Source organism: Rhipicephalus microplus, chromosome 5 (genome assembly GCF_043290135.1).
Source record: "Rhipicephalus microplus isolate Deutch F79 chromosome 5, USDA_Rmic, whole genome shotgun sequence".
Classification (NCBI taxonomy): Eukaryota; Metazoa; Arthropoda; class Arachnida; order Ixodida; family Ixodidae; genus Rhipicephalus; species Rhipicephalus microplus.
Genome location: NC_134704.1, coordinates 79,636,121 through 79,663,401, shown reverse-complemented (window position 1 = coordinate 79,663,401; position 27,281 = coordinate 79,636,121). Strand labels below are relative to the sequence as shown.

The 27,281-nt window shown below is 48.6% G+C and overlaps 1 protein-coding gene across 1 annotated transcript in view; it reads right to left on the bottom strand.

Annotated features, from left to right (window-relative positions):
- LOC119173431 (putative caffeoyl-CoA O-methyltransferase 1) overlaps positions 1–27,281 on the bottom strand; it is a 98,681-nt gene that overhangs the window by 31,766 nt on the left and 39,634 nt on the right. The window lies entirely within an intron of this gene.

The window sequence follows — 27,281 nt, the reverse complement described above, 5'->3', positions numbered from 1 at the left end:
CATGTCCCGCTCGGAATCCTCAGAGGCAGGGAGGGGCACGGAGGCCGGATTGTCCGACGGCGGGGTGGTGGTAGCCACCTTACGACGACGCCGTGGAGCTGTACCCTCACTGCTCACCGAGCAGGAGCGGGAACGCGATGCCTTGGGTTGAAACTGGGTGATTGCCCAGGCTTGAATAGCCTGGGTAACCTCTACTACTATGCGTTGGACCGAGAAGCTGGTGAGGAGGTGATTAACTGAAGCTTCGACGCGCGTGAGGCGTTCCTCTACGCGCGGGGTGTGCTCTTCGCTAGGGAGAGTTTGGTTAGCGGGCAAGAGAACCTGAGGTGCCCCAGGAGCCTCAAAAGCTTCTGGAGTAGATGTGGCACCGGTTCCGAGTGCTGGAGTACACATGGCTGCTTGAACCGGCGGTTTAATGGGAGTGGACTTAGCGCAAGAACTAAGCTTGGACGTAGCTGGCGTAGCCGCCTGGACAGAGGAGGCAATACCGGATGGCCTTGCAGTACACTGTTGTTGGGGTTGAAGTCGCTTATTTAAGAGTTCGAGTTGTTTAGTTAAAAGAGAATTTTGCTTTTGAAGTGCCGCAACTTGCTGGCGAAGGGCCGCAAGTTCGGGAGAAGGAGGATCGACAGAAGGGGGTGAGAGAGGCTTAGAAGCAGCTTTCCCTGCCCAACTGCTCACCTGAGGTACCGCCGCTGGTGCTTCGAGCGGTGGGAATGCTTGAGAGTCGGCGTGGAGTGGTGGAGCCGAATGATGCAGGTTTGTGCTGCTGTCTGGCTGTGACGAACATGAGGTGGTCCCTCGAGGAGATGTTGAGGGCTGCTTGCGTTTCCGATATTTTCGGTATTTTGCCGTGCAGCCACTGGTCCCAGTCTCATGGGCGCCGTGGCAGAGGAGGCACTTGGGGTGGCAGTCGTGGGCATTAAGACCTGCAGGTGCGGGGGTTCCACATTTGGCACACTGGGTTGGAGCGGCGTGAGGGCACTGAGGTGGTCGATGACCGATGGTACCGCACTTGGTGCATACAGGGACCGTTTTCTTATAGGCGCGGATATACGTCGCCACGCAGTGGTAGAAGAGGAAGCGGGGTAACTTCGTGCCCTCGAAAGTCACCACCGCCGCCGCGGAATCTCCGAGTTTGCGGACCGCAAGGATAGTACCTTGAGGCCAATACAGTTCAGACTTTATCTTTTCCGGGCTTTCAGCAGGGTTTACATTGATGACGCCCTTGCATGTATCCCCTGGTGCCTTGGCGTGGCCTCGAACGGGCAGCTGCTGATCCCCCACTTGCAGCTGGAAGTCCCCGAGGAGTCGCTGTGCCATAGGCAAAATGGTGGTGCTACAGACCAAGATGTTCTGTTCCCAGATTGGCCACACTTAAATTTGCGTGGTAGTCCGGTCGCCGAGGTAGCTGCGGATGGCGTCGCCCGCGCGATCGGCCGGGACAAATGTGCGTAGCTCGCAGGGAACGCGAGGTTTCAGCACTACGATGTAGTCGTCGCGAGAGAGGCGAGGAGTTTGACGCGGACGCCACTTGCGTTGCTTCGCTGGCTGCGAGGACGGAGCAGAGGTAGGCACACCGCCGGAGGGATGGCGCGCCGGTGTTCCTTGCAAGGCTGGGGAATGGTGGCCCGCCGTGGCGTCTCGTTGTTGTTGAGACGCAGACTTCGATTTCGCTTGCTTGCGTTGCCACAGTTTCACCATGTCGTCGAGGTATTCATCTTCTGATGGCATAGTGTTTTCGGAGGGTGAAATCTCCATGGACAGCATTTGGCTTGAGGTAGGATCATAGCCCGTAACCACGTTAGCGGCCGCCATCGCCGGGCTGAGAGCCCTTAGCGAGGCGGCGTTGTAGCCGGGAGTTAAGGACGTCCCTCAAGTTGTCAAAAGTGGACCCACCTGGACGAAGGTGTTGTCTAGGCGAAGCGGAGAACTTGGCGGTGACGATAAATCCAAGTTTCAGGGGTACCAAGGTGTATGTCCGCAGAAATAGCAGAAAATCTACGGAGGCGATGTGGAGTGCGTCTGTCACCATCGAGCGCTCGCAGCGCCCCCCCACGAAAAGAGGGAGACGCAGTGTTGTCTGGGTAACGCATCAGTGCGAAATTCAGCATGTCACATTTCACGCCGGTTGCCGTCGGGCCGCGCCGACGGACGCTGTTTGTGCCTGGCGCCAGACTATAGAGTGTGCGCCTTTTGCTAACGTAGCGTCGCTGTGCCCAGCGTGCGTGCGCGTCAACGCTACATTGGAGTATATTGGGCACTTCATGATGCGCTCGCGGCCGTTTTGCTAGCTGCACAGATACCAAATTTGGTGTTACGTGGCGTCAATCAATGAAATATATGACTGGTGCAAACATGATAGTCCTGGTACGCGTGTCGTTTGAGAACATGACAACATACCACACTCATAGCGTGCTCGTGGCCGTTTCGCTATCTCCACATATACTGAATTAGGTATCACGTGATGTGAATAAATGACGAATGTAAACGACGCATACAAGCATGATAATCATGACGTGGAAATTACGTACGGCATCATTTACCTCCAACTCGTAACGTTGTGCTGATTTTCAAGAGACATATCAACATTTCTCATTCGTGCTTCGTATATCATCGATTCGCACTGTACGTGGGATCTGACAATTCTTTTACGACGCTGAATTCAGCCCCTATATCGACCTAACGAAATTCTGATCTTTCTCTTTTTTCTTGGGGCGTAGCGGTGGGCAGCGCGCCCCGCCGTGGTGGTCTAGTGGCTAAGGTACTCGGTTGCTGACCCGCAGGTCGCGAGATCGAATCCCGGCTGCGGCGGCTGCATTTCCGATGGAGACAGAAATGTTGTAGGCCCATGTGCTCAGATTCGGGTGCACGTTAAAGAACCCCAGGTGGTCGAGATCTCCGGAGCCCTCCACTACGGCGTCTCTCATAATCATATGGTGGTTTTGGGACGTTAAACCCCACATATAAATCAGCGGTGGGCAGCGCTTTGACCCACTGCTGAGCTTTGTGTGCGCATACATATAGCGAGGTAAATACGCGGTAGCTAGGCTGCGACGGACGCTGAAATGCGCACGATGACCCCCTGTCTAACCTCGTACTATACACGACCCGAATTACAACATATGGAACGTCATTGCGGAGCAGGCATGTCGCGTCGATGCTAGGCACTGAAAATTTATTGAGGTAACGAGTAGCAAACAGCTGCTCACACAATATCCACGTTGCTTAACTGTCTTTGACGGGCTTCACTGTACTGCGGCACCGTACCGTTCACAGTACACCGCAGCCAACTGTACACCGCAGCCAGGCTTTTACACGTATTCCTTGCCGCGCTTTGCCAGCTACACCACTGTATGCTACGTACAGTGTTTCTATACGGCTGTGCAACTAATAATAATAATAATAATAATAATAATAATAATAATAATAATAATAATAATAACAGGGGTATTCCGTCCCAAAACCACCATATGATTATCCGAGACGCCGTATATAGTGCAGGGGGCTCCAGAAATTTTGGCCATCTGGTGTTCTTTAAGGTGCACTAATATCGCACAGTACATTGGCCTCTGCCATTTAGCCTCCATCCAAATGCCACCACCGCGGCTGGGATCAATGCCGCGACCTTAGGTTCAGTCACTATTCCACCGAGGCGGACCACTAACACTGTGCAACTGCGATGGTCCTAATAAATGAGTATTCGTACACTTAGAGCGGTAATTCCGCTGACATAAGTAAGTTTTCTAATACGCCTCCTAAGAACTTCTAAAACGATGTGAATTGTGGCTGGCTGTTGCATGTGTAGAGCTTGAAATCTACAGAAGTTGTGTTGTAAATCGACGAGGCCGTTAAGAAGCACAGTTGTACGTAAACAATATATAAAATGCACTTTGCTTTTTTTTAAATGCAGTACAAATGATGTCAGCGAAATGCGTATGATTACAGATTTATTAGGCACACCGCAATTGAACTTCGGTATTGAAACACTATGTAGCAGGCCCGTAGCTCACCTTGTAATTTGCTCCAGAGGGAGCGTGGCTATACAACGGTGAGATGGATGGACGAGACTCTAGCATAAGGAGCAAGCTCCTAAAAATGGTTTACGATTTACGGTACAATATTGCCGAAGTGGAAGCTCCCGCGCTCCGCAGCGGTGGTCTAGTGGCTAAGGTACTCGGCTGCTGATCCGCAGGTCGCGGGTTCAAATCCTGGCTACGGCAGCTGCATCTCTGATGTAGGCGGAAATGTTGTTGGCCCGTGTGCTCAGATTTGGGTGCACGTTAAAGAACACCAGGTGGTCGAAATTTCCGGAGCCCTCCACTACGGCGTCTCTCATAATCATATGGTGGTTTTGGGACGTTAAACCTCACATATATATCTGGAAGTTTCCGCAATGTCTTGCCAGCCGAAGTTAAGCCAGCTTTTGCCACTTCCAAGATGGCGGAAGTATGCTCTTTTCTGCTAGTGCTCACTTATATATCAATTGGCTTTGATATGTTAATGTAAACGCTACGTTAGTTCTATATTAAAAGATAGTTGTTCCCGTCGCCACTCGCAACGTCGCTCCAAGCCTGGTAGCTCAAACAGTCGAAATGACGTCACCACCTCCGGAGCGTCCAAAAGCCCCGAGTGGATTCGTCAAACCAAGATTCGTGTCCTGATGCGAGTGAGGACTCGATGTTTTTTTTTTTGTGTGTGTGTGTGTGTGTGTGTGTGTGTGCTGCCCATGCCCGTTCTTCCCGCTTCCTGTTGCCTGTACTGTCGAAATGCTTGCTTCCCAGCCTTACAATCACTATGCGTTTGTTGATGCACGCAAAATGTCTATTATTTATATGTTACTGTCACCAACGATGAAACCTTCATGCGCCAATTTGTGAGTTCTCTGCTGTGGCGGCTATGCCCTGTTATAGTAATTGAATCATGTGAGTTACGTTGCATGCTGCGTGTTCTATTGGTGTTATTATTGATGTTGCTTACTGCGTCCGTTCTATCTGTGCGCGCGGGTGAATCGCAGCGCCAGTCCCCCGAGTACCATCACGCTGACTTCATCTACTGCCGCTTCATCTAATGAAAATAGATCACGAACAAAAAAATCTTTCCTGGCGTCACTGGTGACGTCCCGAAATAGAGGTTAAATACGAAAAATTGAGAGAAGGAGGGTTACGCGGAAGCACTCCTTTCTCGCTTCGCATGAAAGCGGAATGCACTCGTGCATTCTGTCGGGTCCGCTGGCCGCTTCGGGGGAGGAGGGGGGGGGGTGATTTTAAATGAAAAAAAGAGAATGGTCGGCGACAGGAGATGGCGTAGGGGTAATCCAGTCAGCCAGAGCTACGCTGTCGTCGTCATCGGGGTCCGGCGTCAGGAGATAGTGTAGGACCAGCCCAGTCGGCCAGAGCTGCACTGTCGTCGGAGATCGCGAGGGCGCAACCAGTCGCCACGCAATCCAGCGATGCAGCCATTCGTAAAATTTTAATGATACTTTCTTTTTACTTTTGTTCGTCTTTTGATTGATTGATTGATTGATTGATTGATTGATTGATTGATTGATTGATTGATTGATTGATTGATTGATTGATTGATTGAATGATTGATCGATTGATTGATTTGTGGGGTTTAACGTCCCAAAACCACCATATGATTATGAGAGATGCCGTAGTGGAGGGCTCCGGAAATTTTGACCACCTGGGGTTCTTTAACGTGCTTCAAATCTGAGTACACGGGCCTACAACATTTCCGCCTCCATCGGAAATGCAGCCGCCACAGCCGGGATTTGATCCCGTGACCTGCGGGTCAGCAGCCGAGTACCTTAGCCACTATAGACCACCGTGGCGGGGCAAAGTTCGTCTTTTCTTAAGAGGCGAAAGTTAAGCTGACTGATTTCTCAGTAAGACGAAACTCTATCGGTGCAAATAAAATGAACTTTTCATTGCAAGTTTTGCACAACAAAAAACAGACATACACGTAGTGCGAAAAAATGTCTCTATAAAAGCAGCTTTAACTTACAACTGACATGCCGACATAATGAGCAAACGTCGAACCCAGAATATCTGAACCAATGCGAACATTATCAACAATTGCGGTATAGGACACGTCATATTGGACTCGATCACGTTTGTTATGACGGCGTGCATAGTTTTCTCACAGAACTTGACAACTAAACGAGATTGAAGTTTAGAGGCACGGAGAGGCTTGAAGCGATCAGAAGTTTTTTGAGAAAAAACTTCGCTGAAAACTGTGTTCCGGCAAGCTGAGTTGTCTTCGTCAGGGCCACAGCGTTGCCTTGACGAAGAAAAGCTCACTTGTCAAAACGTTGGCTTTATCGGCATTCTTTGTAACAACGTTTAGAAGCACTTAGTCCATCACGTTTATCTGAATGACACTATTAGTAGTAAAGACTCACAAATTTTGAAACCGCGGCTACAAGAATTTTATGAGTAGGAATTAAGTACCCTATAATTACTCGACATCATTTTAACTACACGCCGAAAGTAAAGAAAACTAACACTATGTAGCCGAGCCAACTCGAATTCAAGCCTTTCAATAAACGCATTTTCCTGACAGAAGCTTGGCTGCCGTCTTCACCAATAAGTCAAGCGGCATTGCACTTCTGTCTGTATACAGTCAGGCTTGCAGAGAAGTGGGTCTACTGTATGTACAGCCGCGGTCACGTCTGAGTAGAACACGCGAGCAGCCGGTTTTTGCTCTCTGGGGCGAAACCTGGGGGCATTATTGAGCTCTGACTTGGTCAGCCTGACAACTAGGCCGCGCATGCTACTGATAGACCACTTCGGAGCCAGAAACTGACCCAAGGTCTCGCCCCGCACACCAAAAACCGGCTGCTCGCGTGCTCTACACAGACGTGGCCATGGCTGTATTCATACAAAATCAATACCTGCTCATATAACGGGTCTAAATTCTTGTGCTCACCCGTTGTCTCTAGGAAATGCTGAAAACCCTTCGCGGAACGAGAAATCCCTGGGTTAGCACACCGCAAAGCCACGGAAAACGTGTGTTGCCCGATTACGCGATCTTCGACGAATGCATGGTTGACTTGTTCGGCATGGTTCACTGCGGCTTCCGTTCTCTACTCGCCGCAGCTTGTTGTCATTATCTTTCGCGTAGTTGACACATAGCGAAACATACTCACATAAAGAGCGGACACTCCTGTAGCACCCTGCGGCCCAGCTACTGCGCTGCTTTCAGCGCCACGAGTAGTTGGTCAGATTCTATAACGTCTTCAGCATAAGTAAAATAATGAAATTTTCTTCTTTTTTACGATGAGATTTGAACCCGCACCCTCATGCTCCGAAAGCGAGTGTCTTTTCCACTAGACTACACACCCTTTTTTTTCTTTCTTTATTGCCTGTTTACATACGACATTCACAAACAAATATACATATATAGATCAAACAAAGTAGAAACATGAAACAAAAAAGAGGTAAAAAGCATCATATTTAACAGGCTTTTTAAAATTCCTTCATCTGTAGAAGGCTTTCTATTTGATGAAGCCATTCAGGCACCTCTTGTTGAACCTTTTGTGCTTCCACGAACGTACAGACAGATTGAAAGAAATATTGCCTAACCGGACGTGCATTAACATCAGCATGGCGCACCGCCATTCTAGATTGCCATATACCGTGCAGGCCCAGTAACATAACTAGGTCGAAAGGTATTCCTTCTTCATTTGATACTGGTAGAAATCTGATGCCATAGGCATCGAGAGGCAGATCCTTTTTCAAAGTCCTTTGGAGAACATACCAGAAAAAGACTGCATCCCAGCAGTCCAGGAAAACATGTTCAATTGTTTCCGGCTTTTTGCAGAGAAGGCAATCAACACCCCAAGGAACGAATAAGCCTTTTTCTTGCATCCATGTTTTCACGGGCAAGGTCCCAGTGTGCAACTTAAAGAAAAAGGATTTCGCTCCAGGTGTTACCTCCATTTTTTTTACACGGCTTAAGACATTTTGGCCTGGGCCTACACGGTATAATGCTCTATATAGGGGAACAAGAAGAACTGTTTCTACTAAATTTTTGTATAACTTTTTACGCGAAACCGTACTGAAGTCTTCCAATGAAAAACGCATTTTTAGAAAGAGACATGAACCAACAACTTCTTTCAGGAAACCTCTAATACTTGCCTTCGTGTGAACAGATGCTACCACAAATTCTGGCAACCGTCTTCCAAGCCTGTATAACAGTACGTATGAATGGGTCTCAATTATTTCGGAAAAACATAAACCAATTAACTAACTGACGAAGGTATAAATGACACAGACCAAGTCCTCCAGAGCGAACCCGTCTGAATAAGTTAGTTCTAGTTGTTCGCTCCCAAGAAGAACCCCACAAGAAAACAGCAAATATTCGATGAAGCTTCTGTAGATTCACACGTGAACAATTCATTACCTGAAGGACATACCAGAGCTTACCGACTAAAAATACGTTACAAAAGGTCGCTCTGGCGAAAATTGATAGCTGGAAACCATTGAGCTGTTCAGCTTTTTCTCGTAGCTCCACGGCCTGACACCGCCAGTACGGTTCACTGTCCCAATAATATTCTAATGACACACCTAGGTATCGTACCGGAGTAGTAGTCCATGAAATACCAGCCACAAATTGTGGAGTCACAGGCCATTCGCCGTGCCAGTAACCCAGGCACTTGCTCCAGTTTACCAAACTACCACTTGCATTACAATAAAGGTTCACAATTTTTATGGTTTCAGCGATACTATCATAATCTTTACAAAACACAGCTATATCATCTGCGTATGCCAGTACCCGTACTTCAGCTTCTTGTAGTTTATACCCCACTATGTTATCTTTTCATGACTTTTTGGCAAAATGACTCTATATAAATTGAAAATGGGAGAGAAGACAAAGGGCAGCCTTGTCGTGCAGAACGTCTGACATTAATTCGTTTCCCAAGAACCTTGTTGATGATTAGCCGAGTTTTACATCCAGTATATGTCATTCGAACTGTATCTCGAATTACTTTGCCAACATTGACATTGTCTAACAAAAGAAAAAGAATTTCGTGCGGTACTCGGTCAAATGCTTTTTCTAAATCTATCTGGATCATCGCGATGTGATCGTTTGTGGCATCGCAGCACTCCAATACACTTCGCGCCTTGTGAATGTTTGTGAATATAGTGCGCCTTTTAATCCCACATGTCTGGTGATCGCCTACAATGTTATTAATAACTGTCTGCAGTCTCCTTGCCTGCACTTTCATCAAAATCTTGTAGTCGATATTTGATAGACTGATTGACCTGTACGATTTCACTTCACCTAATTTAACTGCGTCCTCAGTTTTTGGAATTAAAATAGTATGAGATAGCAGAAAAGAAGGTGGCAGAGTCTTTATGTCTAAGGCTTCGTTAAATACCAATGCCAGGATCGGTGCTAGTTCGTGTTTGAATTCCTTATAAAATGCGGCTGTTAAGCCATAAGGTCCTGGGGACTTTCCCAAATGGAGGGCAATGATTGCTTTTGTCACTTCCGGTTCAGAAATAGGACATTCTAGGCTGTCTTTCCTGCAGTCCTCAACCTTTGGCATTAATTTTAAAAATTCATTCTTGAATTCATCTACATTTACTTTACATTTATCAAATAAAGTGGTGTAGTACTCGTTGAAAGCATTCTCTATATATCTTTGTTCACTTGTAACGTTACCCATGTATTCAATCTGATGTATAACATTCCGCTGAGCGTTTCGTTTTTCGAGACCAAGCAATCTTTTGGTCGGTTTCTCTCCTACGGTCATTTTCTCTGACCTTGCCCTTATTTGCGCGCCACGATACTTCTCCTCATCAATTTGTTCCAATTTGGACTTTACTGACCTTATATCATTTGTGAATAAGCCTGGCGTTTTGCTGTCCACTGCTAGCAGTTCTTTGAGATTTAAGCGTAGGGTTCTTTCTTTTTCACTCTTTCCGTGTTTTATTACACATGAGCATTCTATAGCTATCAACTTTATATTCTGTTTAAGTTGTTCCCACTTCACTCCGTATTTTTGGTCTCCACTATCTATGTTTACCAACGCCTCTCGAACACTGTCCATAAATTTTTCATCTTCCAATAGATTACAATTCAGCTTCCACGTGTCCCAGTTAAATACTGGTCTACGTCTATTTCTTTTCCCTATTACAAATGATACTAAGCAATGATCACTAAATGAAATAGGGAGGACATTGTACTCACTGATGATTGGAATTAAATCCAGTGATACGTAGGCCCTATCTAGGCGCGCATGACTGGAGCCTTGGAAATGCGTATACAGTGTTGGTCCTTTACCAATACACTCTGCAACATCCTCAAGGTCTAAGTCAGAAATTAGATTCGTTAACGCGACTGTGCTTGAGCCGTTGAAATTGGATGTACTTGTTTTATCATCGGCACTGATCACACAATTAAAATCTCCCTTAAGGATGACTATGCGATCGCATTCACAATAAGTACGAATTTCGTCGAATGTTACACACCGTTCATCAACTTGAAGACGTGCATATAAACAAATCACTCGCCAATTAAGAGAAAAGAAGGTCAAATCACATACAACAAACCTTCCGGAGGAATCAGGCGTGAAATTTTGAACAGTGGCACCTAAACTATTCCGCACAAAGATAACACACCCTGCCGACCTACCAACTGCATGACTGACGCTGGCGGTGTAGCATCCGGTGAAACGTTGCAGTAGGCTCTCGGTGGCGTCCACGCTCTCCACTTTGGTTTCCTGAACTGCAATAATGTCCACGTCTTGGTCCATGGCTAGTCTGTAGAGCTGGGTCTGTTTCTTTCTGAAACCCAGTCCTCGTACATTGAGCGTCGCTACTTTCACGAACCCGCTCAGCGACGTGATCGGTGAGCGGGTCCAAGCTGAGAGCCCTGCACGTTCACTTATTGGGCTCTCGTCGTCCAGGGCGGATCCATGTTGTTCACCTTTAGTTTTAGCGGCCATCGTCGCGTTTGAGCGACGACGACCGTTGTCGGGCAGCGTTTCGTTTCTTGCCTCCACTGACCACCTTCCAGTGCACTTCCGACTTCTCTTGTGTTTCGTCTGCTTGAGCACCGTCGTCTGAATCGCGACGGCGTTTTGCAGACGCCGATTCTAATTCCATGCTTAAGGTATCCAGATCACTAGGCAAATCCTCATTTTCGTGTGTTTTGTTCGCCAAAGAGTGCTGTGAAGCCAAGTTTAGATGAGTTGAAGCAGCGTTGGCCTGGGACGCCGGCGTTTCAGGGCGCGTTGCTTGCAGCTGCGACGCGGCGTGCATCGCAGACGCAGGACGCGTCTGTTCGCTAGTCGTTGGGGCCGCTTGACTTCCCATCTTCCGCCCGGCGTTCGAAGCACCACTTAATTGAAGCAGATTTACTAATTCCAAAGCTGATTGATTGATTGATATGTAGAGTTTAACATCCCAAATCCCCAATATGATTATGAGAAACGCCGTATAGTGGAGGGCTCCGAAAATTTCGACCACCTCGGGTTCTTTAACGTGCACCCAAATCTGAGCACACGGGCCTACAGCATTTTCGTCTTCATCGAAAATGCAGCCGCCACAGCCGGGATTCGATCCCGCGACCTGCAGGTCAGCAGCCGAGTACCTTAGCCACTAGACCACCGCGGCGGGGCCCTGATTCCAAAGCAGCCCTACAGTACCTTCTAACTACTTTACGTCATGCGTCAATATCCCCAGCGTAGGGTAGCGAACCGGGCATGTGCCTGGTTAACCTCCCTGCCTTCTCTCTTGTTGTTCATCCCCCCCCCCAATATAGGCTAATCAGAGCTGGATGTAAGACAACCGTACAATCAAGATTCGGACAGGGTCATCAACAAATAGACACATTTTGCTTATTTCATTCGTATTGAATCATTCATTCATTATTTTCTTCAATAAATGTGTATCGTCCATAGCTGCTGTTATACACAACTTGTTTTGTGCGCCAACGAGCTTTAGGATTGGAGAATCAAGAGTTCAAGGACTTTAGGCACTGCAGTAAAACTTTACACCGCGTTTCACTCGAAGTTTGTATATGCGCATTTCCGGAAATCTCGTTTCATACGCTCCACACTAGGTCGTTCACTCGGCTGCCGCAACAACTAGTGGACTGAATAGAGCATTTTATCGCGACCCCATATGTAAATGTATGATAAAACATCGAAGTTTGGATGTATACACGCGAGCACATTATTACGCTCGTAAAATACAACTAAGCTCACTGTCGCAATACTTGAGAACCTCGAGATTAGAGTTCAGTTACGGCAAGTTCGTGACGTTATATACAGCTCGCAGGTCTCCAGTAGACACTCAAAGAGCCCCCGAAACGCTGAACAAAATCGGAATACGCTTCGAGTCATTAGTAGTTCCTCTGAACATCCGAGCCAATTACTGGAGCACTGATGGCGCCAGGAAACTTTCAACTTCGCTTTGGAAGAAGCTAGAACACGTTCGACATTATCTCTACAAGATGAGACGCTCTAGGTGCCGACCAGTGCGGACGCGCGAAGATTGGCTCCTGCTTTCAAGAATGCTTTCCTGTGGTATTCACGAATTTGTCGCCGAGTTTTTACTCTCATCGTGTGCCTAAGTTCTTAAGAAATCAGCAGATACCACCTTTGTGCTGGTGAGTGGACTTTTAAACCGTTTTTTTTGGGACATTTTTACACGGCAACGCCACCGGGGGATTTAGGCCTAACCAAGGAGGCGATTGTCGCCGATGCGCCGGCCCGGCGCCAACGCGACTCAACGCTCTGCGCGTTCCAGTATCTGCAACTGAGAATGGAATACCAAGTAGATGGAGAGGACATCTCTCCAGAGGATTGCACGGAAGAAATGGGTTGGAAGGAAGCCGAAACGAGACGCTCAAGGAATAAGCAAGCCGCGGTTAGCGTTCCTGCTGCCAAGGGTTCGACCGAGGCCGGCGTTGCGGGAGACGCTCGAGCCAGTCGTAGTAGGTATGACACCAAGCATACAATCGTGCGAGCTGGACGCATGCCGCCACTACCTAAGGACTTCAGCAAAATTGTGCTACGACCACGTGGAGGATTAAATATCTCGAGAATTGGCACTGGAGCCGTGGCAGACGCGATAGTACTGGCGGCCGGCGTCAAAGAGGAAGAGGCCATGCAGCATGATGCAGGACATCATCTGTTCCAACTTGCAGCAGAACATTATGGTGGCAAGCACTCCGGACCAAGATAGAGCTTCAAGATACCTCAAGGTCAAGCAAATTGACATTGGAGGCAAAGTTTTCGAGGTTAGCGCGTACGCCGCGGCACCCCACGACACTTGTAAAGGAGTGATTCGCGGGATCCCCGTAAGCGATACTCAGGACATTTTGACCCGAAAGATTGTGAACGCGAACAACCCGCTCGCGCTGCAGGCGAAGAGAATCAAGGACACCGGGACAATCATCATAGCGTTCGAAGGACACAAGGTGCCCAGATTCGTGAGATATGGACCTTCACTTTTGCAGTGCTCCCTTTACCGCAAGAACATCGATATTTGTTACGTCTGCGGAAAGCTGGGACATCGGGCTGACGTCTGTCCGAACCCAGCTGAAACAATCTGCAGAGGCTGCGAAATCAAGAACCCAGATAGCCTGCACCAGTGCAATCCAAGATGCAGGCTGTGCGACGGTCACCATCCCACGGCAGACAAGGAGTGCAAGAACAGGTTCTTAGTGCCATACGTCGTCAGACGCAGACGATGGGAAAGATCGCGAGCAGCCGCAGAAGCCCGGGACGCATCAATCACATCGAGTCCAGACATCAATGACAAGCAGCTTATTCCAGCCTACGGGACCCAGAGCATCCAGACTACACAAGAACAGGAAAGGCGGCCCCACTCCAGGGGGAGGTCGCGTTCCAGAAGAGGTTCTAGACCCAAGGCCCGCTCCCAATCACGGGGGCGCTCGTGTTCTCAAGGTCACCATCAGGGTCGGGATCAGCCTGGGCGGCACCCGAACGGCCAGCTACCTGGCGTTCAGTTCGAGATCACGGCTTCACATCCGGGGAGGACGCCTGCAGTTACTTCGAAAGGCAGCTGGGCTGAGCGAGTGCGCAACGGCGGGGCAGAGGTGATGACAGGTAAGCTGCCAGAGCATGATAGAATTGCACAGCTAGAGCAAGAAAACGCGAGACTTACAAAATCAAATGAGAGGCTATCAGCTGAGTTAAAGGAAATAAAAATTCTTCTCACTAAGCTAACCAGCGCGCAATCTTCACAGCCAATGCCTCAGCCAGTTGATGTCCCTGTGGCTGAAAACGTGGGGGACTCGAGAACCGCGAAAAAGAGGGCAGTCATGGCAGAACACGTGGAAGCCAACCAAACGACCATGTCAGATATGAAAGAGGTGTTTGACACGCTCAGCAAAGTAGTAGCCAATCTTAGCGAGCAGATGGGTAGGCTACAATCAAGCGTGGCGGCACTGGAAGAGCATATGACTTTGCGCATTACAAAGCTCGAAGCAGATCTGCACAACACAGCAAGGCCTCCTCATGCACCAAGCTCACCCCTTCGGCCACCAATACTAGTGGTACCAAACCTGTCGACAGGTGCAGCATCAGGCTCTGGCCACCCATGTAATAACCATGATGGCAGCGCTACGTGAAGCATTTCGTATCTGGCAATGGAACTGTAGAGGTTACCTTAAAAAGAAGGCAACCCTGCAGCAGTATATCAGGAGCAGCCAAGAAAAGCCTCATATTATATTATTACAAGAGACCCTTTCACCGCAAGCAACGTTGCCTGGATTCCGGCCTGTAATAGGGGATACTGAAGGGAGGGGAGTCTGCACCTTCGTATGCAACAAACTAACGCACGTAACCCATGACCTCAAGATAGAAGCAGGCCGATTGGAACACGTCTTGGTAGAGATCGTGCCGGGTACCAGCAACCGTCAGAGCATTTTCATTCTTAATATATACAGCAGTCCAAAGGAACAAAAGCAAGGGTTCAAGACGGTTCTAAAGAAAGCTGTTAATATCGCCGGGGAATGTCCACTCGTCATAGCAGGTGATTTCAACGCCCCTCATCATACATGTGGTTACAAGTACAACACTGGGAAAGGAAATCGACTTTGGCAAAGTGCCAGTGAACTTGATCTCACCCTAATCACAGACCCCAGCCTACCAACAAGGCTTGGTACATCTTGCTGCAGGGATTCCACCCCGGACCTTACATTTGTAAGGAACATCAAGAAGGCCCAGTGGATGAACCTTGCTGTAGACCTAGGGAGTGACCACTGCATTCTTGCCACTACCTTCTCCGTGGAGCGTAAAAAGCAGAGAGAATTCCACTTCACAGACTGGGATAAGTTCAGAAAGATAAGGATGGAAAGGGAACAAGATGGCCACAGACAAGGCTTGGAGCAGTGGGTCAAACAGATTAAAGATGACATCAAATCCGTCTCCTCCACCATTACCACAGATCTTCCGGTTGAAAGAATGGATAGCCGGCTTGCTCATCTTCTTGAGGCAAAGCAAGCACTACTGAACCGTTGGAAGGGTCAGCGCCTGAACCGAAGACTGAGGAAGAAGATAGCTGAGGTAAACAGATCAGTCGAGGAACATTGTCGCGCACTATCGAGGCAGCAATGGGACGAAATCTGCAACTCCGTCGATGGTCAGATGCGCAATGGCAAGACATGGAATATGTTAAAGCATCTCCTCAACGAAAACACCACCAAAACAAATCAAAAGCATGTCATCGCTCGAATTTTGCATAAAGAGATAGGGCGCACTACAGAACAGCAAGTTGTCCAGCAGCTCGTGCATAAGTACCTCCCAATCAAAAGAGGATTGGCACCACCAAGTAGACAGTACCAGGGCATGCCAAATCCAGGTCTTGAGGGCGACTTTAACATCGAGGAGATCAGAAGAGCCTTGCATGATCTCAACGGCAGGTCGGCCCCTGGTCCGGACGGTATATCAAACAAGGCCCTGCGTAACCTTGATGACGACTCAATTGAAACCCTGAGGGATATGATCAATTCAGCATGGAAAGAAGGCAGGGTGCCAGAGCAGTGGAAGCTGGCCAGCACGATCCTTATTCCTAAGCCAGGAAAGCCCCCTAACTTGGACAACATGAGGCCAATATCCTTGACATCATGTATCGGCAAGGTCGCAGAACATGCCATACTGCACAGGATAAACAAGTACTTGGAAGATAACAACATATATACACACAATATGGTTGGATTCAGGGCAGGGCTATCCACACAAGATGCATTGAAGCTTATCAAACACCAGGTCATTGACAATGAAACCAGAGACGTGAGAGCCATTCTGTGCCTAGATCTAGAAAAAGCGTTTGACAACATCCACCATTCATTCATACTCGAAGCAATTTCCAAGCTTGGTCTAGGGAAAGCCTTCTATGACTACGTATGGTCCTTTCTTACAGATCGGAAAGCCGTGATGAAGATTGCAGATATCGAGACCGCAGAAATCGAACTAGAAGCAAGGGGCACGCCACAAGGGGCAGTGATTTCACCAATGCTGTTTAACATTGCCATGATTGGACTGTCAAAGAAATTATCGAGCATTGAAGGATTGAAGCACAGCATCTACGCAGATGACATTACCATCTGGTGCACAGGTGGAAGCGAGGGGCAGATTGAGAGCGCTCTGCAAGAGGCGATTGACACCGTAGAAGACTACCTTCGCCCTTCCGGGCTCAAGTGCTCCTCGAGTAAGTCAGAACTTTTGCTTTATCGGACTGCACGCCGGGGACCAAAGCCCAGGGGATGGAAGCCGTTAAACCAGATAGACATCCATCTCCGTACAAATCAAGGGGATGCCATCCAGAGGGTCGACTCCATCAAAGTCCTGGGAATGCTGATAGAGTCTACCGGCGCCAACAGCAAATCTATAGCCAAGTTAACTCGGAAAACAGACAGTGCGGTGCACCTCATACGCAGAGTGGCCAACAAAAGAAATGGGATCAAGGAAGACAACCTCATCAGGTTGATGCATGCGTTTGTTCTAAGTCACTTCACATACGAGGCAGCAATGCACAACTGGTCAAGAGCAGAGTCCGAGACACTGAATGTGCTCCTCAGGAAAGTTATCAAGAAGGTCCTGGGCCTACCCATACATACCAGCACCGAGCGTCTGCTTGAGCTTGGCATACACAACACGCTCGAAGAAATAGCAGAAGCCCAAGAGAGAGCACAGTTTGCAAGGTTATCTACTACAAGGTCGGGGAGAATGATCCTTCAGGAGCTAGGCCAAAACCCAATAGCAATCAGACGCAATTACAATGATATCCCTGACAACATCAGGGAGACTATCACGGTATCTCCTATACCGAGAAACATGCATCCAGAACACAACGTCGGAAGAAGAGTAGCGAGGGCCAGGACTATACTTCGTCAAGTCTCAAACGAGGAACGAGGGGTCGTATTTGTTGACGCGGCTTCCTACGCCAATGGGAAAGCGTTTGTGTCAGTGGTAGTCGATGGGGCTGGCCATGTCGTCAACTCAGCGACGGTCAGGACGAAAGACCCAATCATTGCGGAACAAGTGGCCATCGCCTTAGCACTCAAGATGGATAACATTGAAGTGGTCTACAGTGATTCCATGGCAGCACTACGGGCGTTCGCCAAGGGGACGGTCTGTGAACAAACGCTAAAAATACTGCAAGGCAAGAACATAACACATCATCTTCTGAGTTGGTTCCCAGCTCACCTTGGACAAATCAACGATTCCCCTCCCAATCTCAACGAAGCAGCACACGAGGCGGCGCGAGAACTCTCCAACCGCGCCTCCCCGGGGATGCGTTCTAGCGGTGAAGGGGATAACCGGGAAATTCTTACAACATATAACGAGCTCACTAAACATTTCTACCTGTCTAGAAGGATTTTTCCTCCACCTCACAAAAATCTAACCCGGCCCCAAGCACTTACATTAAGGCTTTTGCAAACGCGGATGTACCCTACCTTGAAAATGTTACACATCATGTACCCTGACCTATATCCAAGTAATCTTTGTCCACATTGTGGGGAAATAGCTTCATTAGAACACATGCTCTGGCAGTGCACCAAATTCGCTCATTTATCGCACATCACCTCTGCCAGATGGGAGGCGGCAATCCGCAGCTCATCCTTGGCAGATCAGCTCTGGGCTGTCCACCAAGCCCGCGAGGCGGCTGAGGAGCTTGGCATCTCAGTCCCCACGTGGGAGCTGCCCGCAACACAGTGATCTGTGTTTTGGAGGACCAAATAAAAGTTTATCCAATCCAATCCAATCTCTACAAACTATAAGTAGATGTGAGGTCATTGAACGACTTCGTGACCTCGAGAACATTGTTTTTGGGGATTATACGAGGCACGTTCATCTCGACGGAACAGTTGCTATAGGGTGTTCGGCTGCTAACCCGAAGGCCGCGGGTTCAACCCCGGTCGTGGTGGTCGTAATTCGACGGAGGCGAAATCGTAGAGGCCCGTGTACTGTGTGACGTCAGAGCACCGAAAAGAACACCAGGTGGTCAAAATTTCCGGAGCCCTCCGCCACGGCGTCTCATACAATCATATCGTGGTTTCGGGACGTAATACCCCAGATATTATTTATTACCTCTGTCGGAGGAAAGAATTTTCGCAATATCGACTTGATGCAACATCGAAGAAGAAGGCCCTGTAAGCGCCATACTGCGCTTTTTGCGACCGACCGGCCTTTCTGAACGGTTGTAGCCAGGAAGCCCTTCCTGTGGGTGTCTTCGTTTTCTCGTGAGTGCACGTGCGTTTTTTTTTCTTCCTCTCTCTCTCTACGTCCTCTTTCTTTTGTCCCCATTTCCCCACCGCCAGTGCTGGGCAGCAAACCAGATGCCAATATCTGCTTAACCTCCCAGCCTTCCTTTTTCTTTCTCTCTCTCTCTCTCTCTCGAGTACATTACGAGGCACGTGAGTCCCAAATGTATCACTCGCGTTTGTCACTGACTGAGCATTCGAGTGTCCCGAGTATGACATGCAGTATAGAATGAATGCATATCACAGCATTGACTAACAAGTATTTAAAAAATTAGTTTGAATTCTAGATTACAAACAGCAAGGTCTAATAATTTTTAAAATTTGAGTTCAAACTTTGAAATACTCGTTCAGCGCTAATATATAAATGTATTAGTCAAGTCATGTTTACTGCAACGAACCATCGTCTATGGTTGAGGCTGCTCTCATGGCTCGGTGAGTAAGTTCTCGAGCCGCTCTGTGAGCCGCCCCGTTTCTAAGGAAAGAAGCATGCGCAGCTGTCCTGACTTTTTCTTATGTACCTATTATTTTTTATATTGGTTACCATTTTAGACACCTCCAAAACTTTCCGTCGTTCTGAGTTTGATCAAGAAACTTGAACTTTCGTGAGCATGTCCGAAGCTCTAAGCGCAAAATGTATTTCTTGAGTCAGTCTGAGAATCTCAGTGAGTTTTTTTTTTGCCTACCTATGATTCTATCTACTAAGCTTCACCTCTACTCATACATACTTCAACAGACTAACGTTCATATATCAGAGGCCGAAGTTCAGGGGGGAGGGGGGGGTTACCTTGACACTATCTCTCCCCACCCCCGGCGCGAACAGTTACACGGGAAGTTCTCGATGAAACTATTTCGTGCGATTCATCTCTTTTATCAAAAATGGTCTTGCTAGATTGGAAGCACCTATAACTCTTATTTGAAGGTACGAGACAAAAGGCGCCATTAAAGCATACATTACGTGACATAATGGCGCAAAAGAGCATTAACACCATGGTCGAACAAGAGCAAGCTGAAGAGTTCGTCGACTAACTCCGACTCCCATCGGGCCGCGAGTCTGAGTCTGAGCGAGAATCACACAGCAACAATATTTCCGAGTGTCTGAGTCCGACTGAGGCCTTCCCGCAAAATATATTTCATGAGTGAGATTGAGCGAGTTCCATCGTATTTGCCGACCTATGATCAAGACTATCCCTTTTTTCAGAAATTTTATCACTCTTTTGTCCCAGCTATGTTACCAGTTCATCTCTTATCCAGACGTAAAAGCCGTCCAACAGCAGTACAGCCTCCACCAGCTCTTACTGATACTCATTTTTGCTCTTTTTTGTGTGACAATCTCACGTGGCTGGAACCATGTACTTGCTACTACCACGCACCACAACAGCCCACGTCAATTCAAGCACACTCTATAATCACTTTTTTACTGCTGTTAACACCCATCTGTCTTGTAGTACCAGAGCTGGAGCCATTGGGGTGTTATGAATGAAATTAAATTAAATAAAAATATAAGACTGAAACAGGTGGTATGCGATGGCCGTACAATATTCGCTAACAGACCCTCATCATTAGTGTGCAGTGAATAAACTGGACGTAGTCTAGATAGCCTCCCTGCCTTTCTGTCACAGAACGAGCGCTAAAAATGGGCGCGCCGCCAAATTCTTGCGATAACGCGCGGGGGAGACGCAGGGAGGTCAAAAGAAAAAAAAGAAAACAAACATCCAAGGCTCCCCGGGCGCGCGCTCTCCCCTCGGAAGCGTGGCTTCGCCGACGAACCTCCTCACCCCACATCGGCGGCCGAGCAAGCCCGCGAGAATTCTAGAACGAAAGAGGCGTGGTCACGCCGGGTTGAGTCATCCATCGCGGAGGGTATTCGAACCGTCTCACCCCCTACCCAGCCTTCGCTGCGTATCTCGCCGACGAAATGACGAGAACTTTCTGGAATGTCGTGCGGAAGATATTTAACCGAGCAGCGGAGACGAGAGATCAGGAGAAGACGGAAGTTGGCGCCAGAGCGTGTAGGGATTCCGCCGTGTAGTCGGCGAAGGTTTTGTCCGTAGGGACAAAGCAGGAGAAGACGGAAGTTAGCGCCAGAGTGCGTAAGGATTCCGCCGTGTAGTCGGCGAAGGTTTTGTCCGTAGAGACAAAGCGGGAGAAGAAGATGATTTCCACCTGAGGGGTGACGACTCGAGCTACAGGCAAGAGTGTGTGTTTACCGCTATCGAGCGAAGACGCGTGGCAGCAGCTGCGTGTGTGAAGCCGACGTGTTTCCGGCGAAGAAGTTTGAAGGCTGGAGAGTGGCCTATTGAAGACGTGAGGTTTCCTGGAAGAGAAACTTCGGGGGACCGCGGAACGACAACAACGCTGGACTTTGAGTGAGTGATTCTCGGAAGAGTATCATCTAGACTTTGGTTCCAAGAACTTTGGACTGAATAGGTTTTCTATCTCTTTAGTCTTTAAGTGTCTTGGTTGTTCAATGCATGCGACTGCATTGTAGTGCGTATTGTTGTCTGTGTCCGTTGTTTCTAGTGTGGCTGATTGTACTGTGTAGTACGTAGTTTGTTTGGTGACATATTGTACTCAACTATTGTGGAGTGTGCATTCATGTGTATTGTTTTCGATCTGCCATTATTGAGAATATAATTCTGTTTGTTTATCAACTCTCGGCTCTGACTTGTTCTTTGGACCACAGCCGGCGTCCGCTGGCGCGCCAAAAAGGACCACTTCTAAATTGTCCACGCTTTTGTGGTGCGGTTCGGGGGGCCGATATTTCGGCCCTTGGAATTAGCCCGGCGATCGCCTCCCGAATTAACGGGACCTGTGTGACACTTTCCTACATTCTTTCTGTCCCTCTCTTTTCTGTTCACAAGTAGACTCCCTTGATATAAATGTCTCCGTAAAAGTGCTTTGCTGGGCGAGTACGTATTGCAGATCGAGGAATACCGCGCTAAATAACACCGACAATGGCCAAGAGACACGCAGCGACCTGCGCGGCAATCCGCCCATACACTCTCCCATGTACTCTCTTACGAGCAAACTTTTTGCTCGACGAAAACTCTTGTTCTATCGGCAGACACAAATTACATTGAGAGCGTTCGAATGCATTACGCCTGTCCCGGCAAGCATCTTTCTCGTTGCAAATTTTCCGGAGTTCTGCTCACTTCAGGATGTGGTTGTTGACGCGTACGAGCCTCTCCCGCCGACAGGATGTTGCATGCAGCCACCATTGACCGCGCTAGTGGGAGTGCACTCTCACATCCTGCCACTCTACATATGCATGTTGCATTTCAAAAGCGGAAGCGTGAACTACCATTTTCGACGAACTACCGTCACACTATAGGAGGTCACAGGTAGAATGCAATTTGTTCTGGCCCAGCTGAAAAATATTTTCCAGCTTATAAATAACGGAAAGCGCGTGATCCTTCACGAACGAACGCGCGTCTGTCACTTCCTGTGCATTGCGGTAATTAATCGGAGTGGCTGCGCTTTCGACATGCCGCATACCCGGGAGTGTAGATCACAACTCCCTTCGATCTAGCCCGCGGAGGTAAACTGTGTCTGAAACTTGAGAGATAACAAAGAGGCACAATTTTGGCGCAAGAGCGAAGCAATTAACGGGACTGCAACAAATTGAAAATATTGGTTGACGTAAGCCTATCAGCCAACTCTAATATACAGCCTGGCGTAGCCTAACGTAACGCTAGCGCAAAGATATGAGGCCACTGCAACGGGTGAAGCAATTTGCGTTCTGTCTTTCGTTTTAGCGCAAAATTGGTGGCAACACAGCACGGAAAGAGGTGTGAGTCGTCCGCTGATCTTTCTCGAGATGTGGGGCGCGCGACCACAACCGCTGCGGAAAGCACGCAGTTTCTGTCAAAGCAACGCAGCTCTCCCCCCCCCCCCCCCGATCTCCGGAGCCCACCATGGGTCTTTCGTGTGAGGGAGACAGCCGACGTGTTTCCTTTGCGCTTGAGCCGTAATCGTCAGTTGCCTTCCCAAGGTTTCGCTCACGACGAGAGAACAACACTACGGAGACGCTGACGAAAAAAAAAAAAAAAAGGTGCGCCTAACGCGTTCATATAACTGCCGTCGCAAGAAAAGATCAGCGGGACGAGAAAAGAGTCACCATCGGGACGCCTTGAGAGGGTTCATTCAATAGACGAAACTACACGCGCAAAACTTGAAAGGAATCACCGCAAACGAAGACACGCGTAGGGGTCGATCGCAAACTACCAACTGGCTTATTGGGTCATGTAGAGTCACCTAAATCAGCCATCCTATGAACTGCAGCACACCCCCCTGGTAGCACACGTGGTCTACAATCTACAAAACGTCAAGTTCAGATATTTATTTATTTATTTATTTATTTATTTACTTATTTATTTATTTATTTATTTATACAATACTGCAATTCTCTAGTTGGGGCTGTAAGCAGGAGTGAGAGTAACAAATACAAAATGACATGAACAGGTTAAGAACAACAATCGTGTCACAAGGACAAGGCGAAAAAAAAAACGAAGCAAAAAGCGCTTCAGATGGAATGAAAAAACTTTATTTCAGTGCTGCAGGACGCGCTTATGCCTAGTTCACACTGAAAATCCGCTTTCCACAGCGACCGAAATTCCCCTGCCGCCAAAACGCAGCGTCGTTCGCACTGGACGCGCCCCGCGCCACCGAATATGCCATCTACTATGGGGCGAACGCGGGATGGATGCGCTGTCACCCGGTTGTTGTCGCGGCTCGCAAATGCTACTACGCTATCCGGTGGTGTATATTTCGACGATTCTCGTACGCAAGAAGCAAGAAAAGACAGTACTGCTTACATTTCTGGCAAGTGGCTGTCTTGTAATGCACGAAGAGCAGAAAAAACACCGACGCCGGCGGCGTTGGTGGGTTCGTTTTTCTCTGCAAGACCGCAACAACCTCAGTCACGCCAACAGCAAGCTCGGTCACCTCTTTCACGAAATACGGAGGTGAAGTAGGCACAGAGTAGGTTAAACTCCCGTTGCTTTCAACATCCAGTTACGTGCACTGCGGCATAACAAGTGAGTAGGGCTTGGCCGCCATTTTTCAAAATTCCTTGACTAGCGCTCCTATTGGTCCGCGGTGACCGATTCGGCGGCAGACGCCGCAAAAATCGGTCCGAGAGCGATCGGCGCGGAGAGGGCCCTTTCGGCGGATCTCGCCGCCGCCGAACCGGATTCGGAGCACTTTCGGCGGCCGGAATGCTCAGTGTGAACACGGCCTTAGCGAGTAGCGGGCGTCTCCCACGTAGGGACCGACAGAGAGTACCTGGCGGCCGCTTCTCACACGTACCCAAACCTTGCCACGCTTCACGTTTATTATCCCGATGCATACCTCAGCGACACATGCCCATCATGTGGACACACAGCGACACTCGCACACATGCTCTGTGAGTGTAGAACAACTCCTCCCTACTCTACCTCAAGCAAGTGGGAGAGGTCCCTTACTTCTCGCCGACCAGCAATGGGCCGTCCAGCGCTTCAGATCTAAGATCAAAATTCAAACTGCGTAGGCGACCCCCTCCCCCCCCCCAAGCACTGGCAGGCGCAAACCGACAGCAGAACGACAACACAATACTCCTCGCGTAAAAGAAGATATTTAAATAATGATAGGGCGCTTAAAAAAGAGTCGCCCGCATCTTTCCACGAGGAACCTAGAGTAAATGCGTTACAGAGTGGTGGGAGTATTGCGTAATTGGGTATGGTTTGGGAATGGTTAATTGTTATTTAGTCTTTATTATTCTTACTTATATTGAATGTAGAAGCGTTGCCTTCAACGAGGGGTGGGACGCTGATGTAGGGTTGTGCCCCACTACTGGTTGTTGGTACTGTTGCTTCCATCGCATCAACTCGAGTCAAGCAAAGCGTCAAGAGAAAGGCATGTAAAGACTCCCTTCAGTGAATTCCGAAAGCCCGATCTAGTGCCTATGTATACGAAGTGGCCAGCGCACGGTTGTGCAGCTCGAGCAGTCGGTTTTTACTAGCAGACGCTGCCTGCATCAGCCTTGCGAAGTGAGAGAGAGGGGGGGGATAGACAGTTGGCACGAGACGCGAGTATGCGCAGTGGGGGTTGACACCACCGCCGACGCCGGATTTGCGAGTAGGTACGAGCAAGGAGGATTTAAAAAAATGCCCTCATATCTGCATGTTAATCTGCAAATGTCGTCGAAAGACGATGGTCCTACGTGTGGAGAGAGCGAACAAAATATTTATTTGGTGTTCTGCGCAAGAAAATCAGTGAATGGTATTCTGCAGGCGCTGCGTTAGAGTGCCTCGAGCATGTGAACGAGAGCACCAAGTCACGTCACACGTGAGACATGAGCGCCATCTGGCAGTTTTCTTGGAAAACGAAGCGCGTGGCTCTAAGACGGGTGTGCGCGCCCGTCTCAGAGGTGATAAGGCGTAGAACGCAAGGCGACGGGTAGGTGCCACCACCGTCTCGTCTTAGCGAAGCGTTAGGAACACTCGCCTTTTCGTGCAAGCGTTGCATGGTCAGCGCAGCGTGATAAGCGCTACGGTCCTTAAAATCACTTATGTATGCCTTTTCTAGTAAAATACGCACATGCAGAATATATACGTGTTGACATTGTGCCCCAGAAATGCGCAACATTTGCTTTTTAATTGACAATTGCACTAGTATGAACGCTGAAGCTTGAGCAACATTGGTGGGCTCTTCGGATGGGGTCGGTCGTTTCAAGTACCCGGTGCCGTTAAGTGGACAAACATACAAATGTGCAGACAGACAAAAAGTTTTGCGTCGAAGGTCCCCAAGAAATACTATCGTGTTTAAAAAATACTGGAGTGGAAATGATTGCCCGGGAGTGAAGCCGTGTCTATAGCAAAATGGCAGCCATCTTACTAGGGACCCTCGCACGGCCAACAAGTTTAATGTGGAAACTTTTTCGGGTCACATAGTTCCCCAAGTGCGTCTTAGTGTTAATAATTTTTCTTAGTGATAATTGATATGTGGGGTTTGACGTCCCAAAACCACCCTATTATTATGAGAGACGCCGTAGTGGAGGGCTCCGAAAATTTCGATCACCTGGGGTTCTTTAATGTGCACCCAAATCTGAGCACACGGGCCTACAACATTTCCGCCTCCATCGGAAATGCAGCCGCCACAGCCGGGATTCGATCCCGCGACCTGCGGGTCAGCAGCCGAGTACCTTAGCCCCTAAACCACCGCGGCGGGGCATAATTCTTTTTTTCTTAGTAAGCCTCTAATTGGCAGCAAAGTTCTTTGGAGATTCAGTCACCCATACTCGTTTCTTTGTGTTATTTCGTCGGAAACGTTTAAAATATCTTTTAAATATAACTAGCATAGCATTCGCATTAACACATCAAAGCCACTTAATCTTTAGGTGGGCACTACGAGAAAGAGAGCATGTTTCCGCTACCTTGGCAGTAGCAAAACCTGGCTTCACTTCTGCTGGCAAGGCATTGCGGGAGCTTCCACTCCAGCAAACTTTTTTAATCCTCCTTGGGTGAGACTATAAAACGCTCCACCTTTTAAAAAAATGCCAGGCCTGCGCGGAACGCACAACACTGTTACAACGAAAGCTCGAACAGCGGCCCATCAGATCCTTTTCTAAACACTCTGAGTAACTGCTACAAGCACACTTGCTGGGTAACCAGTACGTCATAAATAATCATAATTTTTTGTGTAGTAGGCTGGCACTCACTGTGCTATCCTTCAACATTCTTTGGAGAAACGTGGGATTCGCTACACAGTTGCTAGACATATTGTGCAATACTTTTATGCGGTGGCTGACGACGATGAAGGAGTGTGCCTGAAGTGGGTATGCGCCTCATTTAATAGGTGAACAAGCAAGCAGTGGCGGATCCAGAAAAGGGGCTGTAGGGGCAATATCCCCCCCCCCAATGTCTGTGTCAGCACTCCCCCTTTCTCACTTTAATGCTTGTAGTCCACCTCATATCACCGATTAGGACAAATAAGTGAAACCGCTGTTACCACACATTAATGATATTTATGCTATGACATCTTTTTCCGGTAGTAAAAAAAAGTCATGACCATGCCCCCTCTCCAGTGTTACTTCCTGGCAACCGCCCCCTCCCCCCCCCCCAAAAAAAAGGTGGCTGGATCCGCTCCTGCGAACAACCTTTTGGAATGAATTGGATCATTGGACCACCCACTCTTGACGCAATTCGCTTTGTACGACGTGTAGTTTTCCTTTGATGTTTCATAACGCTTTCTTCCTCATATTAGCGTAATTACCTTCCCGACATCACGCAAACCTACCTAAGGCCATCAAGCCTACCTTGGAACTCGTTAAGAAACAAAACCACCAGCCATACGATGCTCTTAGCGCTGCGGTGCTCGCCCGCCACAGCCTCACCTACCGCGGCCGTTTCCGGGGGCTCATCTTCTACGTATCTTCTACGTTTCCCGGCCTCACAGCGAGCGGTATCACCCGGCCCGCAGACCTCCCTCGACGAAGACTGTTCTTCCCGGCTACGTCTCCTTCAACCTCTCGTCCAGTTACCAGTGCAGCGAGC